This window comes from Dendropsophus ebraccatus, chromosome 11 (genome assembly GCF_027789765.1).
Source record: "Dendropsophus ebraccatus isolate aDenEbr1 chromosome 11, aDenEbr1.pat, whole genome shotgun sequence".
Taxonomy (NCBI): domain Eukaryota; kingdom Metazoa; phylum Chordata; class Amphibia; order Anura; family Hylidae; genus Dendropsophus; species Dendropsophus ebraccatus.
The window spans coordinates 83248555-83270828 of NC_091464.1; the positions used below are offsets into that span (position 1 = coordinate 83248555).

At 41.7% G+C, this 22274-nt stretch overlaps 1 protein-coding gene across 3 annotated transcripts in view; it reads left to right on the forward strand.

Moving 5' to 3' along the window:
• NSRP1 (nuclear speckle splicing regulatory protein 1) overlaps positions 1 to 22274 on the forward strand; it is a 42509-nt gene that overhangs the window by 12299 nt on the left and 7936 nt on the right. The window lies entirely within an intron of this gene.

Consider the following 22274-nt stretch of genomic DNA (forward strand, 5'->3'; position numbering starts at 1 on the left):
TTTCTGGTGACACTTTCCCTTTAAACTATCCTGAACGTGTCTCTAATTCAGACGTCACATGTTCAGAGCTTGATATTGGCAAAGTCAAGCTATGTTCACCTATAATTGGATTTTGGCACAGATTCCACCCCAACATCCGCATCAAATGACAGTCTGCAGTTGAATGGGGTATCTGTAACTGTGCGAAAATGTAGACTACCGTTCAAAAGTTTGGGGTCACCCAAACAATTTTGTGTTTTCCATGAAAGTCACACTTATTCACCACCATACGTTATGAAATGAATAGAAAATAGAGTCAAGACATTGACAAGGTTAGATATAATGATTTGTATTTGAAATAACATTGTTTTTACATCACACTTTGCTTTCGTCAAAGAATCCTCCTTTTGCAGCAATTCCAGCATTGCACACCTTTGGCATTCTAGCTATTAATCTGTTGGGGTAATCTGGAGAAATTGCACCCCACGCTTCTAGAAGCAGCTCCCACAAGTTGGATTGGTTGGATGGGCACTTCTGGCGTACCATACGGTCAAGCTGCTCCCACAACAGCTCAATGGGGTTCAAATCTGGTGACTGCGCTGGCCACTCCGTTACCTATGATAGAATACCAGCTGCTGCTTCTGCTGTAAATAGTTCTTGCACAATTTGGAGGTGTGTTTAGGGTCATTTTCCTGTTGTAGGATGAAATTGGCTCCAATCAAGCGCTGTCCACTGGGTATGGCATGGCGGTGCAGAGTGATAGCCTTCCTTATTCAGAATCCCTTTTACCCTGTACAAATCTCCCACCTTACCAGCACCAAAGCAACCCCAGACCATCACATGACCTCCACCATGCTTAACAGATGGCGTCAGGCATTCTTCCAGCATCTTCTCATTTGTTCTGCGTCTCACAAACGTTCTTCTTTGTGATCCAAACACCTCAAACTTGGATTCATCCATCCACAACACTTTTTTCCAGTCTTCCTCTGTCCAATGTCTGTGTTCTTTTGCCCATCTTAATCTTTTTCTTTTATTAGCCAGTCTAAGATATGGCTTTTTCTTTGCCACCCTGCCCTGAAGCCCAAAATCCCGCAGCCGCCTCTTCACTGTAGATGTTGACACTGGTGTTTTGCGGGAACTATTTAATGAAGATGCCAGTTGGGGACCTGTGAGGCGTCTGTTTCTCAAAGTAGAGACTCTAATGTGCTTATCTTTTTGCTTAGTTGTGCAACGCGGCCTCCCACTTCTTTTTCTACTCTGGTTAGAGCCTGTTTGTGCTGTCCTTTGAAGGGAGTAGTACACACCGTTGTAGGAAATCTTCAATTTCTTAGCAATTTCTCACATGGAATAGCCTTCATTTCTAAGAACAAGAATAGACTGCTTAGTTTCAGATGAATGTTCTCTTTTTTTGGCCATTTTGAGTGTTTAATTGACCCCACAAATGTGATGCTCCAGAAACACAATCTGCTCAAAGGAAGGTCAGTTTTGTAGCTTCTGTAAGGAGCTAGACTGTTTTCAGATGTGCGAACATGATTGCACAAGTGCACATATGGATCTGTTTTCTTTTCGTGTAGATTTTTGGCAGTATAAGGAAATTCTGCAATCTGACATTTTCAGAACCATTTGTTCTTCCCTAAAGTAAAGCAGGTTAGGAGGGCAGGAGAATAAAGCCCCTTAGCTATGAAGGATACTGCTTTGTCATAACAAAGGTGATTCATTATTTGGGTTCCTTCCAAACCTGGAAAGTTTCTAAAGTCTACGAAGCCAAGTGTAATGTTAGCATCAGGAGAGAACCCGGCGTATGACGTCCTCAGCACACACTGCTAAGAGACTTGATGTTAGCTGTCTAATCATAGGTAATTGTTATATACTTCTGACAACCTATGCAGAGCTGTGCATTGTCAGGAACACTTACTGGGTGCTTAGGGAACTTAACTGCACACTTCAGGCACCTTAAGATAAGTTGCTATTACATGGGCAATTTATTACATTACATTAAAGGGGAACTATCAGCAGGTTAGAAGAATCTGACCGGCTTATAGCTCCCTGTAGTGCACAGGGCGCAGAGGAGGAAGCTATGTCTCTTACCGTCCTCCTCTGCACCCTTCCCATTCTGTTAGCAGTGTAATTCTCGGTCTGAACCCCCATTGCCCCACTCCATTGATTATCATTAGAAGGAGCTGGGCGGCTCACGCTCTGGGGGCAGGGCAGTGCTCCTAATGGTGCTCCATACCGAGGACTATACTGCTTACAGCACAAGAGCGGCACAGAGGAGGAAGGTAAGAGACATATCATCCTCCTCATCGCCCTGTGCACAATAGGGGGCTATCATCAGGTTAGATTTGTCTAACCTGCTGATAGTTCCCCTTTAATTTTGTGGGCATCGGGTAGTGATTTACAATTACAGCAAGAAAGATTTACGAGTGGAGGAATACATCAGCTTTAGACTATGTTCACACAACGTCTTTTTCTTGGCCGTTTAGCCGCTTTTTTGGACGACCGTCATTTTGGCGCCAAGTGTTACCGGTGTATGCAAATGATAGTCGTAATGACAGTCATGCAAAATGGCCAAAAAAAGAAGTTGTGTGAACATAGTCTAATGCTGATATATCCCTTCAGTATAGGTTGTGAACACAAGTACTATATACTACAGTACTAGGGTTGTGCAATAGTACTATATGCTATAGTACCATATACTGTATAGGCAAATTGGCACACCAATATAATTTAATGGTTAAAGTAATTTATTCAAACAGGTACCAGTTTTTTTTTAAAAAAGCTGTGAAGTGGCCAAAAAAATGTTGTGTGAACATAGCCTTGGGCCAGACCTGTGGCGCCCTGTTTATATGCAGTAACCCACCATGGCCACTACACAGTATATGGAGCCATATATTCTGTTCTTGCAAATGCCTTTGGTCTAACCGCCTATGGTCCCTCCCATAACTTGGGACTCTCTCAGCAGACCTCACCATTCTGTGTGTTATTACTTGTCTTCTTGGCATGTCATAAGAGATCACACATCAATATAAATATAAAGAGGCAATACATTGGTAGATGCAGCAGTCATTTCTTCTCTGCAATGGTATACAAAGAGCCATAGTACAGTGTTGAGATTTATGTCTCTCTGAGGAATCGCTCCTTGTGACATAGAACGGGTCAATGTACAGTAAATTAGGGCTGTATCTGACATTGGTTATTAGTACCAAGTTCATAGTCCAGCGTTATGTAATGTGTCTCAATGGACGAGGTCAAATTCCAGCCCATTCACAGAAAGGAGAAACCCTTCAATGAACACTGCTTGTAATGGAGACAACCTACTCTGCCGTAGGTGTCGGCAGAGGGCGCGATAACCTGCAGAACTCTCACTGCATCTCATAATCAGAAGCGATAAAAACAAGTTTATAACAGAATGGCAATAAGATGGTAATATACTGAGAAATCAAATAAAAAAGATTAAAGTGTAACTCCTCTCTAGAGTTCTGTATTAGAGCTCATCTGACATCTACTTGCCCAATTTAGGCATATGTATATCATACAGGGGGTCCTCCCAGTGGTATCCAGGACGGAACTAATATATATATATATATATATATATATATATATATATATATATATATATATATATATATATAAAATGTATTGGTTTCATCCGCTGGTGGTCCTCATTTATAGATAAGGGTTGTTGAGCTGGATTGCGGGGGACTAACACAGTAAGTTGTGCATGTTTGCTACCCCTCCATTGATTATCTGGTGGTACCACTGGAGATAGACAAATGCAACCTTCGTCTATTTTCAGCTGCTCAGCAGCGAATGAATGGAGCAGTGGGTGCTGCTCTATCCAGCAAAGATTTTGGGGCCCCTATTCTCAAGATGAGATAGGGCATAACATAGAGATTATGGGGGGTCCGACCACTGGGACTCCACACAATATTAGAGATGCCCTGTTTTATGCATAGGAGATAGCGTGTCAAAATGGGAATACCCCTTTAATAATTGGAATTTCCAATTAAATTCCTGAATGATGAGGGTATATTTCCACATCCCGATTTTTTTTTAATCCCTTCCCGTCAGTAATCTGTATATATACGTTCTTACTGCACATACCCCGTGCAGTAGGAATGTATATATGCGTCCCTGACTGACGGGGCATCTTGATGTGAGCAGGATCTCTGCAGTGAGAGTGATCCCGCTCACATCAGTGTTCAGGGCCGGAGGTAATGAGAGGCAGCTGTGATCCCGCAGCTGACTCTCATTAACCCCTTAAACGTCGTGATCTACAGCAGTCGCTGCGTTTAAGGTACTCAGTGACAGATCAAGCTACGGGGGTCCCGATCGCATGTGCCGACAGGTGGGGGTAAGCTCCTTACTTCCGTCCTGTCGGATGGGCGATTCATGTATAAAGTCTGCTCTCAGGCAGGCTCTATACATAGATCGCCGATAACACTGATCTATCCTATGCTATGGCGTAGCATAGATCAGTATATGCATCAGTATCTAATGATTGCATATTTTACAGTAAATGAAAGTGTAAAAAAAAAAAGTGTAATAAAAACATTTTTAAAAGTATTAAAAAAAAACCCTTATAATCCCCCAATAAAAGTTTAAAAGACCCCCCTTTCCCATTATGAAAATAAAAATATAAAAAAATAAACATATTACATATCTTAGCGTGCGGAATTGTCCATTCTATTAAAATATAACATTACTGTTCCCGCACAGTGAAAGACATAAAGAGAAAAAAAACGCACCAGGATTGCTGATTTTATTAAGTTATAGATCACAAAAAATTAATAAAAAGCAGTCAACCACCAATATGATATTAAAAGTATAACAGTGTAGTAGGCTCTCAAGAAGTGGGTGAAATAATACTATGATACTATGATATTAAAAATAACTAGAGATCATGGCGCAAAAAATTACTCCCCAACCAGCCCTGTAGGTGGAAAAACAAAAGCGCTATGGCTCTTAGAAGGCGGAGAGGAACATTGCATTAATCTGAGCCAGACTTTTTTGCATCACAGGGCTCTGTCTTGAAGGGGTTAAAGGGGTACTCTGGCGAAAACCTTTTCATGTCAAATCAACTGATTTTGGAAAGTAATATAGATTTGTAATTTGCTTCTATTTAAAAATCTCAAGTCTTCCCATACTTATCAGCTGCTGTATGTCCTGCATGAAGTGGTGTATTCTCTCCAGTCTGACACGGTGCTCTCTGCTGCCAACTCTGTCCATGTCAGGAACTGTCCAGAGCAGCAGCAAATCCCCATAGAAAACCTCTCCTGCTCTGGACAGTTCCTGACATGGACAGAGGTGGCAGCAGAGAGCACTGTGTTAGACTGGGGAGAATACACCACTTCCTGCAGGACATACAGCAGCTGATAAATATTGGAAGACTGGAGATTTTTAAATAGAAGTAAACAAATCTATATAGCTTTCTGAAACCAGTTGTTTTGAAAGAAAAATATTTTCGCCTTTGAAGGTGTTTGAAGCACATGCCCTAAAATCTCCCCTCTCCATGCTTGAATAATACATGGCGATACAGCCTATACATGTGCACTGCCTAACATTCAAGTCATTATATTAATTTCACCGAGAAGACACAAACTTTCCAGCTTTTGTTGGCGCGGCATGAAAACTTGCCCGAGCTGTGCCCCTGCTCATCCGCAGAGATGACGGACGTTATAGAAACTCTTTATTAAAATGTGTAAAATATAAGGTAATAAGACCTCCTGCTCTCCGCGCCTTCAGCACATTCAGGGTTTGATGCTATCATCCTTCCCTTCTTTCCCTTTTGGTTACCTAATATCCCATTTTTTTATTAGTAAGGTATTAATTCTCACCGTTTAGAAGATAAGGGGCAGCGCTCCGGGAGAGATTCATTTCCTGAGACTTATCAGTGGTTAGAGCATCTCTGTCTATGAGCATTGTATTTATAACTGGGCTCTAATAAAGTCCAGCCAGGGGCCGGCTCCCACCTTATAGCGATCCCATCACTGATATGTTATCCATGGTATTCACCTCCGAAGACAAAGACTGCTGGTTAGCTTGTTAGTGAGGGGATGCTATTGTGATATTGCACGTCCACCGCTTGCTGTTTAATACTATTATAAAATATATTTTATATTTCAGGGAATTTTTGTATATATATATATATATCTACACACACACACACATATATATATATATATATATATATATATATATATATATATATATATAATGATTATTAAGTTTATTTGTATTCACTGCTGTGGAAAATTTATTTTAGTGTTCATGCTTCCGTCATTATCCACCTTTTCACACAATTTCACTTTATTTTGTATATCAATCTTGAGTTATTTTACCATTCATATGCATAGCTGCTTTCAATAATTCCACATTTTGGTTTAAACCATGGATGGGGAACCTTCGGCCCTCCAGCTGTTGCAAAACTACAATTCCCATCATGCCTGGTATAGAGCTTTAGCTTTGGCTGTCCAGGCATGATGGGAGTTGTAGTTTTGCAACAGCTGGAGGGCCGAAGGTTCCCCATCCATGGTTTAAGGGGATTGTTTGCAAACATTTTTCTTTCAGATCAACAGATGCCAGAAAGTACCAGAGATTTGTAATTTGCTTCTATTAAAAATTCTTCTTAAAAAGTCTTCCAGTACTTTTCAGCTGCTGTATGTAGGATGCTGTATGCAGGATGTGGTGTATTCTTTCCAGTTTGGAGAACAGGAGAGGTTTTCTATGGGGATTTGCTGCTGCTGCTCTGGACAGTTCCTGATATGGACAGAGGTGGCAGCAGAGAGCACTGTGTCAGACTGGAGAGAATACACTTCCTGCAGGACATACAGCAGCTGATAAGATTTTTTTTATAGAAGTAAATTACAAATCTCTGACAGTTGCTGGGATCAGTTGATTTGAGATAATTTTTTTTCCGTGAACTACCCCTTTAAAATCATTACAAGGATTGGATGAAGGGGTAAAGTTCCTGCTTGAGGTGAGAGCCAGAAGACATGTGGAGACTTAGACATTGCTATACACGCTCCTTCAGGCGATGTCAGTGATCAGCTGATGAGCGGGAAATGCCTGACCCCCGGCTGGTCGCATCTTCTGTGTTGCAGTAAAAGTTACTGCAGTATAATTAATTGGCCGCATGAACAATCCCGGCAGTGCGATGGATCGTGCCTTCTGGAGTCACAAGCGAGTGCCAGTTTTACTGATCGGCGCTCGTTTTCTTTGTAGACAGGCTCTATATGGACGAGATAGGGTCCTATTACACGGAGCCATTTTTAACGATTAACAACTAACGATAAATGATCCCAAACGAGATGGTTTTCGTTAACCTGAAATTGTTCACCATATTACACAGAACGATAATCGTTAGTTACGATCGTCACTATGATCGTTATTGCGATCGTTACTATGATCGTTTATTCCTTCTGATCCCAGAAAAACAATGTGCAATTACACTGAATGATTAGTGAAAAAACGAACGTGGAATTACAGCGAGCGAACGAACATGGAATTACAGCGAACGATTAACAATAAGTTTAGCTTCAGATCTATATCCACGAGCAACAACTTATGAACGATTTTTCGGTCGTTGATTGCAATTACACAGAACGATTATCGTTTAAATTCGAACGATTTAACGATTTTTCGCACGATAACCGTCCCATGTAATAGGGCCCATAGGCAATGGTTTGCAGTCCTTTCAGAAGGCATGAGTAATTGTGCGGCCTTTTAAATATACAGTATTACTGTCGGCCACACATCCCGTGTTTACACAGGGAGATATGCAGCTGATAGCGATTTTACTGCCCACACAAAACGTGCGATCAGTCGATGAGCGGGCTTTTTCTCGTTTAATCACTGACTCCTTTACATGAGACGAATATCAACCGGAGATAGTCCAGTAATGTAGCTGTAAATTAAGTCTTTGTTGTTCTGTTTTGGTGCCTCATCTCCCTCCATCCCGAGCTGAGGGGGGGCGGTGATCATTAGATCGTCCGGGCAGCCCATAGCATATAGCTGCAGACTGCTGCTGCCGCTCCTATTCCACAGAGCGAGGGCAGCAGATCATTGCTGTTTGAGTCATTTGTCTTTCAAAAATTTTGAAAGACAAACGACTGCAACGATCAGCCGACATTGTTCATGCTGACTGGTCGTTGCCTTCTATTGCACGGAACGATTATCGTCCGTAACTACCGAAATCTGCAGAATACGGCTGATAAACGTTCCGTGTAATAGGGCCAGAATCTCTCCAAAGGAAAAATTACCCATCAAGAACTTGGGCATGATAGTTTTCTACTGCCAGACCCTTATGGCCCTGTTCCACTGGAGGATTATCGTTCAATCGTTCGAATCTAAAGGACAATCGTTTGAATAGCAGTTAACGACTAACGACCGGACGAGAAATCGTTGATCGTTTAATAAGACCTGGACCTATTTTTATCGTTGCTCGTTCGCAATGAATAAGAAGTCGTTCGGTCGTTCGCAGTAGTGACGAATGCAATAGCGACAACAAGATGACCGCAAGAACGATCATAAGTAACAATTATCTTTCCATGTAAATGGGCGAACGATTTCAGGTCTTTCGTAATAGCGGTCGTTTGGATTGTTTATCGTTAACGATAATCGTCCCGTGGAATAGGGCCCTTACACTCCCTTATACTGGCAGTGAAACTGGTTGTTTGTTTGCACAACCCATCTATGTCAGGATGCAATGTATGCAGATGTGATTGCCCTTGATAATCTAATCTAGATAATAAAGTTCATATGAATGTCATTTGTACAGACCACTTCTTGTAATACTTTGCTGGTGAAAGGCCCTGCGAGAGAGCTGAGACGTTGCCCTGACACAGATCAATGGGATTTCAGCTCCTGGAAGTGTTGACATTTTTCACCTATTTGATAGAAAGTCTTCTTTGTATATTTTATCCCCTTTGTGATTTATAATGCTCTAAGTTCAAGTGTAGCTGAATGAACAAACATGTTATTTATCAGTCCGTAGTGAGATATAAAAGTTTATGGATATGTTGCACAAAGCACAAAGGAGCATTATGACTAAGCAGATAACTGCTGTAATGTTAAATAAAGGACAGAAAGGGGAAGACCTGCCATTTATGTGAGCAGAGTTTAAATAGACTCTGTCAGTAGTTTTCTGCTGTCCTATCTTAGGGTAGCATAAACTAGTGACAGAGAAGCTGAACAGAATGATGTATCACTTACATTGTTCCGTGCAGATGATCCAGAGATCTCCTCCTGAATAACATGTACAATAAATAGTCCTCTCCATTATGTGCATGAGCCCAGTAGTCCTGGATATTCATGAGTAGCAGAAAACTCCACCCACCAGCTGCTGATTGGCGGTTATCTATCCATGCTGTGTATAGGCAGTCAACTGTCAATCACCAGCTGGAAGGTGCGGGGAGAGGAGTGGCAAGAATCCTATTCTGCATATTAGGAGAACGGCGGAACAGAATGTTGTAAGTAATACAGCATTCCTGTCACTAGTTTATGCTGCCCTTATTTAAGGCCACATGAACCTAGTGAGGGATTCCCTTTGAACACTGAGATTTATGTGTGATATGAAGCTGATTATAGAACTTATGTAAATGTGTACTCACATGGATGACAAAGAATATGGTGGATTGTCACAAGTGAAAACCATTTTGGGAGGCCAGAGTTGTGTGGTTGGTACATTTAGATTACTGTACTGTAGTGAACAATCATTGTAAATGGCAATTGTAAGGATACCCTGAGTACTGATGTAAGTGGTTGTAGAATTGCAGTGAGTAGCAGGGTTCCCTCAAAGATCTAGAAGCAAAGTCTCCAACCATCCGTGCACTCTGTAACAAGGGCACTCAAGAAAGTCCTGTCCTAGAAGGTAAAAAGGACACTCCATGGACTAAACATAAATCCCAAATTAGCTCTGGGTCATTGCAAAGTGCAGTTCAGCAGCAGAGCAGTATGGTCAGTGTGGTCATATAGACAGAAATTGGATGGGACACATTTCGGAAGACCTTGGACTTTGATGTTGAACAGTTGACCAAGATTAGAGATGAGCGAACCTGCCGAGGTTCGGGTTCGTATGAACCTGAACTGTCGGCTTCTGACTGCCGCTTTCTGCCCACTCCGTGGAGAGGGTGGATACAGCCGGAGGACCGCCTGGAAAACTGGGATACAGCCTATGGCTATGGCTGTATCCCAGTTTTCCAGGCGGTCCTCCGGCTGTATCCACCCTCTCCACGGAGCGGGCAGACATCGGCAGTCAGAAGCCGACAGTTCAGGTTCATATGAACCCGAACCTCGGACGGTTCGCTCATCTCTAACCAAGATCTCTTGAGCAGTTTAGAGTCCAATTATTATTATTTATTTTTTTTTTAAAGTGGACCTGTCACCCCAGCTGCCGGGGTGAAGCCAGCCCGACCCCCAGGTGGAGCCCTTTACACTTATCCCCCTCTAGAAGTCCCGGTACCGGACCCTGTCCAGTCATTCTCTATGGGTGTCAGACTCATCTCTGGTGAGCACACGCACGGCTTCCGACGGGGATTTATTGGCGGCGGGACGGGGTCCGAGACCGGTACTTCAGGGAAGGGGTAAGTATAAGGGGCTCCGCCAGGGGGGTCGGGCGGGCTTCACCACGGCAGCCAATGTTTTCTGGGATTTTTGTTAAGATTACCCTATATGGACAAGATCTCAACTTTACTGAGGCCGAAAATTCTTGAGGTTTGGAACTCTTTTGAAATTGGATAAAGGTTTTTTCTAATGATCATGCAATTTTCTTAGGTTTTTTCATTTTACCTTTCAAGTGCTACAACCTTTTCATTTTGTAATCGACAGATGAGGGCTTGTTTTTGTGGGAGAAGTTGTACTTTCTATTGACACCATCTTTAGGCACATATGACTTTTTGATTGCTTTCCTTTTGTTTTGTTTTTTCAGAGGGACATTAACAAAATACAGCAAGTCTGGTGTAGTTTTTTCATTTTTTTAGCGTTCATCCTGTGGGACAAATAATGAGATAATAGTTCACTCCGTTATGGGTGTGGTGATATAAAATATATGTATATTTTTTATTTTTAAATGTTTTATATAAAAATTATTTTGTAAGTGGAAATTGTGTAGTGTTTTTTGGGAGGGGTGTTTTGTTTTTTTGTTTTTTTACATTTAAAGAAGAAAATTTTTTATTAAAGTATTGTATTGCCTCCCAAAAATTATACAAATCGCCAATAAACACTTACGGGAAATGCTTATAAAGTGCTTTTTTTCTGCACTTACTACAGCATCAAGGCTTCACTTCCTGGATAACATGGTGATGTCACTTCCTGGATAACATGGTGATGTCACTTCCTGGATAACATGGTGATGTCACGACCGGACTTCCAGAGCTGTGCGGGCTGTGGCTGCTGGAGAGGATGATGGCAGGAGGATGCTCAGTGTCCCTCCAGTGCCCTGTGTCCCTCAGTGTCCCCCTGCCACCATCCTCTCTAGCAGCCACAGCCTGCACAGCTCTGGGAGTCGGGTCGTGACATCACCATGTTATCCAGGAAGTGAAGCCTTGATGCAGTAGTAAGTGCCTTTAAACGGAATTAAAACTAAAACTTTAAAAAAAGGCAGAAAATTTCAACTGTTTTTAAATCTCAAAAACACCTTTTTTAAACTTCAAAATTATGTTAGCTAGTGGTGTGTTTTAGTTAATTTTTTTTGTCTCCTATCTCCAGCCTCCTGGGGGCTGTCACATTTACCATAGCGGGGCCTATTCTACTCCTGCAGACTTTGCATTAAATTTACTCCCATCTATAAATGTTTTTGGTACATTCAAAGTAGTGCAGTCACGTGTATCTGTTTTATTGCCGTTTTCCAGAATATTTATTGCCTCTTTCCTGTACCCGAGCTGGAGCTTTATTTGCTGATGTATTGTTTTCACATAGAATGAGATTGTTCACTTTGTACAGAACTGCCAGGCCGGATTTGTACCCAAAGCAGCAATATCAAAATGCAGGACACAGGTCACATTATACAGAATAATAGAAGTGTCACTGGACTACCTACAGGTAGCCTGTACTGGTAACCACATGCAATGTTGTCTTCGCGAGTAGTTGTTTAGTATTCCCACATGCTATTGGCTTTCAGCTTTTGGTAAATTCATACCCGGACAGCCAAAACTTTTGCATTGTTAAAATTTTTCTTCAGCATAGACAGCAAGGGGATACAAAATAGATTTCTCTGAGGATGCATCTTTTTTGGTGCTAACAGAACAGTATCCAGGAAGTGGAGCATTTTGGAACCAGTCGTTTTTATTGGTTTTACCAACCCTGCTTTCTCTGCCCACTCCATCATGTTCCAGAATCCAATAAAGAACAAGCTCGGTGGTAGGCTACACATAATGGTGAGTACATGCCGATCTCATAAATGCAGAAATAAACACAGAAACAAAAGCATTGTAAAATGAATAGTTTGAGATTTCATCTTGTATTGTTTGCCTTTTTTTTATGCCTTTTTCTGTTGATACAGTCACGTAATATATTGGGAAACTCATCCCTGACCGGATGGGCAGGTGGCAAATTTGTTAATAAGAGAGTGGGGTTAAAAACCAATGAGGACATTGAAACATTTGTAGCATAATTTGCACAGCTACAGCGCCACCTATCTATAGCTTTTCAAGCAAAAAATGTTTGTGGCATGTGCATAATCTGCAGTGCCCGTTGTCCAATTCTAATTGGGAGCAGCAGAACGCCCTCCAGAGCCCTCAGGTCAGGGAGATCAGTGAAAAAAATTGCCCCCTATAAATTTAAATATGCCAAAAAGGGTTCCGTGAAACCTCTTTTGCGAATCTCAAATCAGGGCAACTGAGGCTCCACGGATCCCTTTTTTGCATGTGTATATAGCTTTGTTAGGAAACACTAGACTTCTGTATGCAGCAAGGCTTAGAAAGTCCTGTGCCACTTTGCCCCCTTGTAAACCTCAGTTGACTTTTTCAGGAGGCTGTACGGTTAGTCAGATGTCCATAGTGCAGCCTCTAGAAAAAGCTAAGGACCGTATTACACAGGACGATTATCATTCGAAAAATTGTTTGATTCGGATTTAAACGATAATCTTTTCGTGTAATAGCAGAAAACGATTAAACGACCAACGAGAAATCATTGGTCATTTGATAGAATTCAGACTTATTTTTATCGTTTGATTGTTTGCACATCGTTCGGTGTAATAAGAAGTCATAGCTGAAACGTAAGCAATAGAGACAACAAAACATGTGCAAGAACGATCATAAGTAACGGTCATTGTTCAATGTAATTGGGCGAACGATTTCGGGTCGTTTGCCATGGCGGTCATTTGAGATCGTTTATCGTTAATCATCAAAAAAATCGTTTGGTGTAATAGTACCCTTACTGTCGCTGATTGAAGAAGTGCTGTGCTGCTTTCTTTATACCACTGTGGCTTTGTTCTCCAAATAATCCATGGTCGCTGTGGTTATTTGGACATTGCTGGTATATTCTAGTGATGCACTATTAATATCTGCCATGAGACAAGCTCTTGGGTACTTGCATTAGTTTTTGACCTGAGCCTGGTCTTCAGCAGCCTGTATGCTATGATAACCCAGGGATCGGTGAAGTGCTGATTGCATGTAAGTAACATTCATTAATAAGTAGTCTGACACATTAATCCATGTTCAATTATTGGCACAGGGCCGCAGCTGAAGTGGACAACCCGTCTGTAGTCAAACAGAATGGGGGGAAATATTGTTTTACCTTGAAAAAATAGACTAAAATTAAAGCTTTGTACCTAGAAATAAAAGACGGTGTGCGGACAAATAAAGAGGACTGGCTTGTAGCTACGCTTATAGACCTTTAATAAAAGACCTGTTGATAAGTGAGAATAATATAAAAGGTGCAGGAAATTGTAATCTATCAGTGCCTGCAAGACAACAGGAAATTGTCACTATAAACCATTCACAATGCAGTATTTGTTCTGTGGACACTCTAACCAAACAAGAGGCAGGTGAAGCCGTCTAACCTGCATAGGTGAAACAAAGCTACCCATCAGCTAGACAAAACCCCCAACATATAAAATATCATGTATTTTTAGCAAAGAACTATCCTTATTTGCATGGATTAAAGTAGTACTCCGGAAAAAATCTTTTTCTTTTGAATTAAAGGGGTTATCCAGCGCTACAAAAACATGGCCACTTTTCCCCCTACTGTTGTCTCCAGTTCAGGTGCAGTTTGCAATTAAGCTCCATTTACTTCAATGGAACAGAGTTTCAAGACCCCACCCAAACTGGAGACAACAGTAGGGGGAAAGTGGCCATGTTTTTGTAGTGCTGGATAACCCTTTTAACTGGTTTCAAAAAGTTGTATAGATTTGTAATTTACTTCTATTTAAAAATATCCAGTCTTCCAGTACTTACCAGCTGCTGTATGTCCTGCAGGAAATGGTGTATTCATACCAGTCTGACACAGTGCTCTCTGCTGCCACCTCTGTCAATGTCAGGAACTGTCCAGCGAAGTAGAGGTTTTCTATGGGGATTTGCTGCTGCTCTGGACAGTTCCTGACATGGACAGAGGTGGCAGCAGAGAGCACTGTGTCAGACTGGAAAGAAATAACTACTTCCTGCAGGACATACAGCAGCTAAGTACTAGAAGACTGGAGATTTTTAAATAGAAGTAAATTACAAATCTATATAACTTTCCAAAACCAGTTGATTTAAAACAAAACTATTTTTGCTGGTGTACCCCTTTTAAGAAAAAAGTTTCTAAAGTAACAGATTTCAATGTAAACTCTATCAGCAGCCAGTTCCTCGCGGTTAATGATGGGCTGCTGCAATTGCGTGGCGGCCCGCCATTAACCCCTGCTGCATTTAAAACCGTGACAGGACTTGCATTCCTGTCACTGTCCTCTCGGGTTCTGATTGTACTAACTGACTGCCGGAGGTCCCTTACCTTCCTCCCGACACTCAGATGGGTGATCAGTGCATAGAGTCTGCCACAGGCAGGCTCTATGCGATGATAACAGATAGCTGTGATCAACGCTATGCTATGGCATAGCAGTGATCAGTCTTAGTATTGTAATTTAAAAATGTTAACATCCCCTAAGGGGACTTAAAAAGTGTAAAATAAAAAACTTTCTGTAGCCCCTTCCCCAATAAAAGTTTTAATCACCCCTCTTTCCCATTTTCTAAATAAAACATATAAAAATAAATTTATAATAGACCATAGAGTGCGGAATTTTCAGATCTATTAAAATAAAACAATATTGTTCTTGCACAATGAATGACCTAAAAATAAAGCAGTAAAAACGCAAGGATTGCTGTTTTTTTTATCAATTACACTTCATATAAAAAATGTTTTTATAAAAAGTGATCAATACCAATCCGATATCCGATCTACACATATCTGATACTAATAAAAACTAGAAATTAGAAACAAAAACTAGAAAAACTAGAAACAAAAAATGACACCCCATAAAGCCCCATAGGTGAAAAAATAAACACGTTATACCTATTTGTTTAAAAAAAAAAAGTAAAACATTACAAATGCTATGTAAACATGCATGTGGCTGTATTTAGACTGACCTATAGAATAAATATATCCTGTCAGTTTTACTGTAAAGTGCATTAAGGAAACACAGAACTGCCCAAAATTTGCAGAATTGCATTTTTTATACCCATATAACCCTATAAATTATATTTTGGGGATCCTGTCATTAATTTTATGGTAGATTAAAAGATGCCATTACGGAGTACACCTGCTTCTGAAAAAAATAAGACCTCACATGGTCCTGTAGCTAAAAAGAATTAAAGGGTTATAGAAGATGAGGTGGAAAAAACAAAAATGCAAATTAGAAAATTGTCGTGGTCCTTAAGGTACTTTTGAGCTCTGTCCTTAAAGAAGCAGTTCACAATTTTTTTTAATGGTGCCCCCCCACCCCCACCCAGGCGCTGGTGCTTTAGGGGTTAAGATGACACCTTTGTTGACTGATACACCCTCAGAGGGGTCCTTAATATATATGTTACGTCTACTGTCCTTTTAAAAAATAAAAACTTGGCTACCTAGTTAGAAGGCAGTGACTTATTGAAAGTAGACGGGTAAAAATACGACTTTTATGTTAGGCGTGGCTCACACTGCATTTTTGTTGTCGATTTAAAGGATCCATTTAGTGTGAAAAACAGCTGGAAAAACACATGCATCCAATTTAAACCATTTTTTCCATTGACCTCAATTTAAAAAGCGAATGAAAACGCATCCATTTTTTTAAGCCTTCATAAAAACACGGTGGACCACGTTTTTATGTATGCTAAAAACGGATGTGTTTTGATCATCCAACTTTTTTTTTTTATGAAAGTCAATGGAAAAACGGATCAAAATGTAATGCATCTGTTTTTTTCATCTGTCCCCCCCCCCCCCCCCCCCCCCAATACACGGATCCTTTTAAATGGACAGCAAAAACCCTGGGTGAACCCAGCTTAATACATCATTTTATGCACATGTCAGTGATCCCTCAACCTACAATGGCCTCAAGATACAAGATATCAACATACAATGGTCGTTTTGGAACCAATTATTATTGTATGTTGAGGGACCACTGTGTCTTCATACAAAGAATATGTTTTAACAGGAATCAGCATTTCAGAATGGAGTCGGTGTACAGGTTTTACTTCCTAGATCCAAACATTTGTATAGATAAGGTTCCCGCCCTCATGTATAAGCATACATTGTGCAAGGCCTCCTCACTGTCCGTGTATGATTAATGTGCTCCTGGACATTTAAAGAATATACAGATACACAACAGTGAAAAATATCGGCCATCCCAGGCCTCCCAGTCCTACCTGTATGACGGCCTCTTCTCAGCTTGACGTACATATTGGCAGATTCTCTGCATTTTTTTTTTTTTTTGCAATCTTGGCCTTTGTTTGTTTGACTTCACCTGGAGATGTCTCATTTATAAGTGAGTGGTGCCTGGTACTCCGAGCCTTATCACATTGGTTTACAGGAGAGAATTAATCCCTCCAAAGAGTCTTACATCAGTGGTGTGTTTCAGTGTATGTTATTGTAATACCGTTTAGTCATGAATATCAGTCATTGTAGGGAGCAGCAAAGGTGGAATGATCCTAAAAGGTGAGGCTGTAAGGCAGGGCCGTTTCTAGGTAGGTTTGACTGCAGGGCTAATTTTGCAACAAAACGTAATTCTGTGACTCACAGGTGACATCTTCTTTGTTCTGAGGTGTCACATTTCCTCCCCTTCTGGCCCGGACCACCATGATAATTTCTTGCAGCAACAATTTATCTCTTCTGATCCTGGCAGACAAACATCTTAGGCGCCGCACTTTTACAACAACTTCCACTTCTTTGTGTCATGTGCAGTAAAGTCAGTAGGTATGTGAGTTGCCCTCTGTATGTAGCATCCCCTGCTGTACACCCAAATAGTAATAATGCCCCCTGCTGTACCCCATAATAATAATAGTAATAATACTCACAGTGCAGTACCCAAATAGTAATAATCCCCCCGTGCTGTCGCCATAGTAATAATCCCCCCTGTGCTGCAAATCTCTCCAGTGCTCCCCCTTATAGTAATAACCCCCCCCTGTGCTTTCCCCATAGTAATAATCCCCCAGTGCTCCCCCTTATAGTAATAATCCCCCCAGTGCACCCCTTTATAGTAATAATCCCCCCCAGTGCACCCCTTTATAGTAATAATCCCCCAGTGCACCCCTTTATAGTAATAATCCCCCAGTGCTCCCCCTTATAGTAATAATCCCCCAGTGCTCCCCCTTATAGTAATAATCCCCCAGGTGCTCCCCCTTATAGTAATAACCCCCCCCCCCCCCAGGAACTGACCAGAGCAGGAGAGGTTTTCTATGGGTATGAGTTTGTATGAGTTGCAGTAACTACATAATTTGGTTAAACTATTGGTTGAGTGTATTTTCATCTACATCCGCAATAGCCCACCCTTAACTCTTCTGCAGATGCCTAAACATTGTAGCCTTTGTGTTTTCCCCCAGTTAGCGCTGGCACAGTACCCACTTCATTAGGTACCACTGGCACCATTCACATTTTTCTTTACTGTAAACATCATTTATGTTCTATTAGATCTCGTTGTTTCAGACTGGTGCCTTTTTACATTGTGTTCCTTAAAGTGCTCTTTGTTACTATGCCTCCCCCCCTCCCGGGAACTTTAGTTACACACCCCGCCTGGACACAGTTAAAGTTTTATCAATTTCTCTTGGCACAGAAACACTGTGTGTAACAAGGCAATGCCCTAGTTTCCTTTCTACTTTACAAATTACTGGATGGATGCCATAACTTGTGTGCCGGAATGGTTGTATTATTCCGGGATAGGAGGTTACTAAAGGGGAAAAAAGGCTACGCTTTTCCATCAGTTACATTCATACACGTGATACAAGTTTAAAGCTACTGTACTTTGTACTATTAATATATATATACACATTATTTATACTTTCTTTTTTTTATACCTACCTATATATCTACATGTTAGGAGAACTATAAAATAACACGTATAGTGTTGAGCTTCCCATATTGAGTTTTTCTAGCTTGTTCTATACACTAAGTACCTTGTAAGTACACTATAGGGCCACGTTCACACATCGTGAAACACTGGCTGTTCCCTGGCACCCGGCAGTGAGCGTCCGCATCCCAATTTAACATTGCACGCAATGGAGAGTGTGCGTCCAGAGCCGCACTCTGCATTGTGTGAACTGACATGTCTGTGCGGCCAATATTCAATGACGCGTCGGTATTTCGTGCGGCCGGATGGAATCCCGGTCAGAGCATATACTATGGGGGACATTTATTAAGTCCAGCGTTTTCTGTGCCGGACTTAAAACTGTCCCTGCGGCTCCGGCACTACGGAGATTTATGTTGAGGTGGACTGCCTCTACATAAATCCTGTGAGCATGGCAGAAAACCTACGCCAGCTGAGAGCTGGAGTAGGTTTTCTGCGTATCTTTACGAAAAAACAATGAATCGCGCAGACTCTGAGACGGGGGGAGAGCTTTAAACTGCTTTTTCTTGATAAAAATGCATTTTTCGGCTAATAAACCCAATTACAAAGTTTCTTAAAATCGCCTGTATTATTGATTTCTGCAAAAAAAATTTAAACAACAGTGACACTTTAAGCGTTTTTGGAGCTCCCGGCATCATAATGAAAAATGATTCACAGAAAACTGTCCAAGCACGGAGAGTATTGTGCGGACATGTGGCTGGCCCCTAACTACCATTCATTTGGGCTGGTGTTACACAGGGAGATACATAAAAACTGTGTAACCTTAGACAGTATAAACTCTAGACCCTTTTACACAGGCAAGTTATCTGCAACGAGTGTTCCTAGGATCGCCCATTCAGATCGCCCTGTGTAAAAGTGACAGTAGTCAGCTGAGGAGCGAGTGAACAGGCTCGTTGGCTGATTTGATATGGCCGCATGATGCAGAGATTGGTCGTGCAGTTATTCGTAGCCTGTAAAAACTGCTGATGTCGCTCACCAACTCTCGTTTTTGTCCTTGCAAGGTCCCATATTGGACCACTTAGAAGGACTTGTAGACTAAAACGTGCAAATATCAGTCAGATTTATAAGTTCTACTGAAGATTAGCCCTTCGTTCTTTTTAAGGGGTTATCCAGGAAAAAAATGTTTCCTTTCAAATCAGCTGGTTTCAGAAAGTTATATTTATTTGTAAATGACTTCTATTTAAAAATCTCAGGTCTTTCAGTTCGTATCAGCTGCTGTATGTCCTGCAGGAAGTAGTGGATTCTTTCCAGCGTGACACAGTGCTCTCTGCTGCCACCTCTGTCCATGTCTGTAACTGTCCAGAGCAGTAGCAAATCCCCATAAAAAACTTCTCCTGCTCTGGACAGTTCCTGACACTGTGTCGGACTGCAAGGAACACTTCCTAGAGGACATACAGCAGCTGATAAGTATGGGAATGGGACCTGAGATTTTTAAATAGAAGTAAATTACAAATTTATATAACTTTCTGAAACCAGTTGATTTGAACGAAAAAATATTTTTGCCGGAGTACCCTCTTTAAAAGCCGACGAGACTTCATTCACACATTGAAATGAGTAGGTTGTATGTGTTTGTGTACTTTTAGTTGCAGTAAGTTATGAGGACATGTCTATTGCAAAACCCCCTTGTTCTTTCTCTGCCGCCACATTGTACATTTTTCAGAGAGGTTTGTTAGTAAAGGTCTGATGTGCCATTATTTGCCTTGGTCATGTGAGACTCGTATGTACAGTCTATATAGTCCAGCTGTGTGTATATACAGGAACACTGGTGACAGGACACACAATAGTCCAGGTTTTATAAGGTGTGCAGTAATGGCTGAATGAGAGGTGAACAATGGCGCTCTGCTTCTATATTCATGGCTGTCTGACAGCAGTGACTTATTGGTGTTTTTGGTTGTTTTGTTGATGACATGTACTGTACCTGGTGTGATGTATGTAATGATTGAAGCATTAAATAGACCTGTAAGGAAGGAGTTATATCTATTACCTGTACTATTGGGGCTTCTAGTAATAATATTCTTTATATGGTGCCAACATATACAGCAGCAGTTTACAATGCAGGTACAGACAAAATCAGACATTACATAGTAACAAACAAATCACCCATTCAATCAATAGGAGTGAGGGCCTTGACCACAAGCGTTTCCAGCTGAGTAAGGGTCCTATTACACGGGCTGACTGCGGCCTGATCATGTTAGTAAATGAGCGCTGATCTGCTAGATCGGCACTGGTTCACCGGACCTATTAGACGGCCGGATAATCAGGCAGTAAAGGCCGCTTGGGTGCAAACATCTGGTACCTTACCGCTCCCGGTCTTCTCTCCTGTGCTCCGCAGCTTCCGTTCCCGGTGGCAGTGTCTGAGTGATCTGTCAGCTGACAGGCCGATCGGCCAATCAACGGTCAGGACCGCCATGGCCTGTGATTGGCTGAGCGGCCTGTGAGCTGACAGACTGAAGCCACCAGGACCAGGAAGCTGCAGAGCACAACAGAGAAGACCAGAAACAGGGAGAGGTAAGGTATCATGTGGTTGGGCAATCATCAGACGTCGGCCACGCATTGCTATTACACGTAGTGTTCAATGATTTAAGGTCCAAATCTAAACCAACGATTAGCCAATGATAGTTTCATCGACTGATTGTTGTCTCTATTACATCGAGTGAAATCGGCCCAATGGGACTATTTGCTAATGCCAATCAAGTAGCTTGACACTTTAAGAAGCCTAATACATGGCTCGATATTTAAGAGGTCAGGAACACACGAATGATCCATCTATCTGGGCCACACATTTCACTGTGTAATAGAGGATGTGCGGCCAACAAAGATGGATTGCTTGTGTAGCCCTGCCTGGTATTCAGGCCATGTACTAGGGTCCTTTAAAAAAGTGCCAGGCTATTCTATCGACACATACAAATGATGGTCTTGCAACCTTCTTAAAAGATGCAACTGCCAGACGAACGAGGGATTGCTGGGCCTATTACACAGGTCAGTATTGACCTGTTTGCCCTGTGTTATAGGACCTTAATAATGAATGAAATAAGGGGTGAAAGTGCTTGGTGTGCAAAATGGCTCTGCCAACATAAGATACAAAATGTACGTTTTTAGGGCATACTGTGTATGATGGAAATTATGCATATAAAGTGCTTTTTTTCCCTGCACTTATTACTGCATCAAGGCTTCACTTCCTGGATAACATGGTGGTGTCACTTCCTGGATAACATGGTGATGTCACTCCCTGGATAACATGGGGATGTCACTTCCTGGATAACATGGTGGTGTCACTTCCTGGATAACATGGGGATGTCACTTCCTGGATAACATGGTGGTGTCACTTCCTGGATAACATGGTGGTGTCACTTTCTGGATAACATGGTGATGTCACGTCCTGGAAAACATGGTGGTGTCACTTACTGGATAAAACGGTGATGTCACTTTCTGGATAACATGGTGATGTCACAACCCGACTCCCAGAGCTGTGCAGGCTGTGGCTGCTGGAGAGGATGATGGCAGAGGGACCCTGAGGGACATAGGGCACTGGGGGGACACTGAGCCTCCCTCTGCCATTATCCTCTCCAGCAGCCACAGCTCTGGGAGTCGGGTCGTGACATCACCGTGTTATCCAGGAAGTGACATCACCGTGTTATCCAGGAAGTGACATCACCGTGTTATCCAGGAAGTGACATCACCATGTTATGCAGGAAGTGAAGCCTTGATGCAGTAGTAAGTGCAGGGAAAAAAAGCCCTTTATAAGCATTTCCCATAATAAGTGTATATTGGGGATTTGTATAACTTTTAG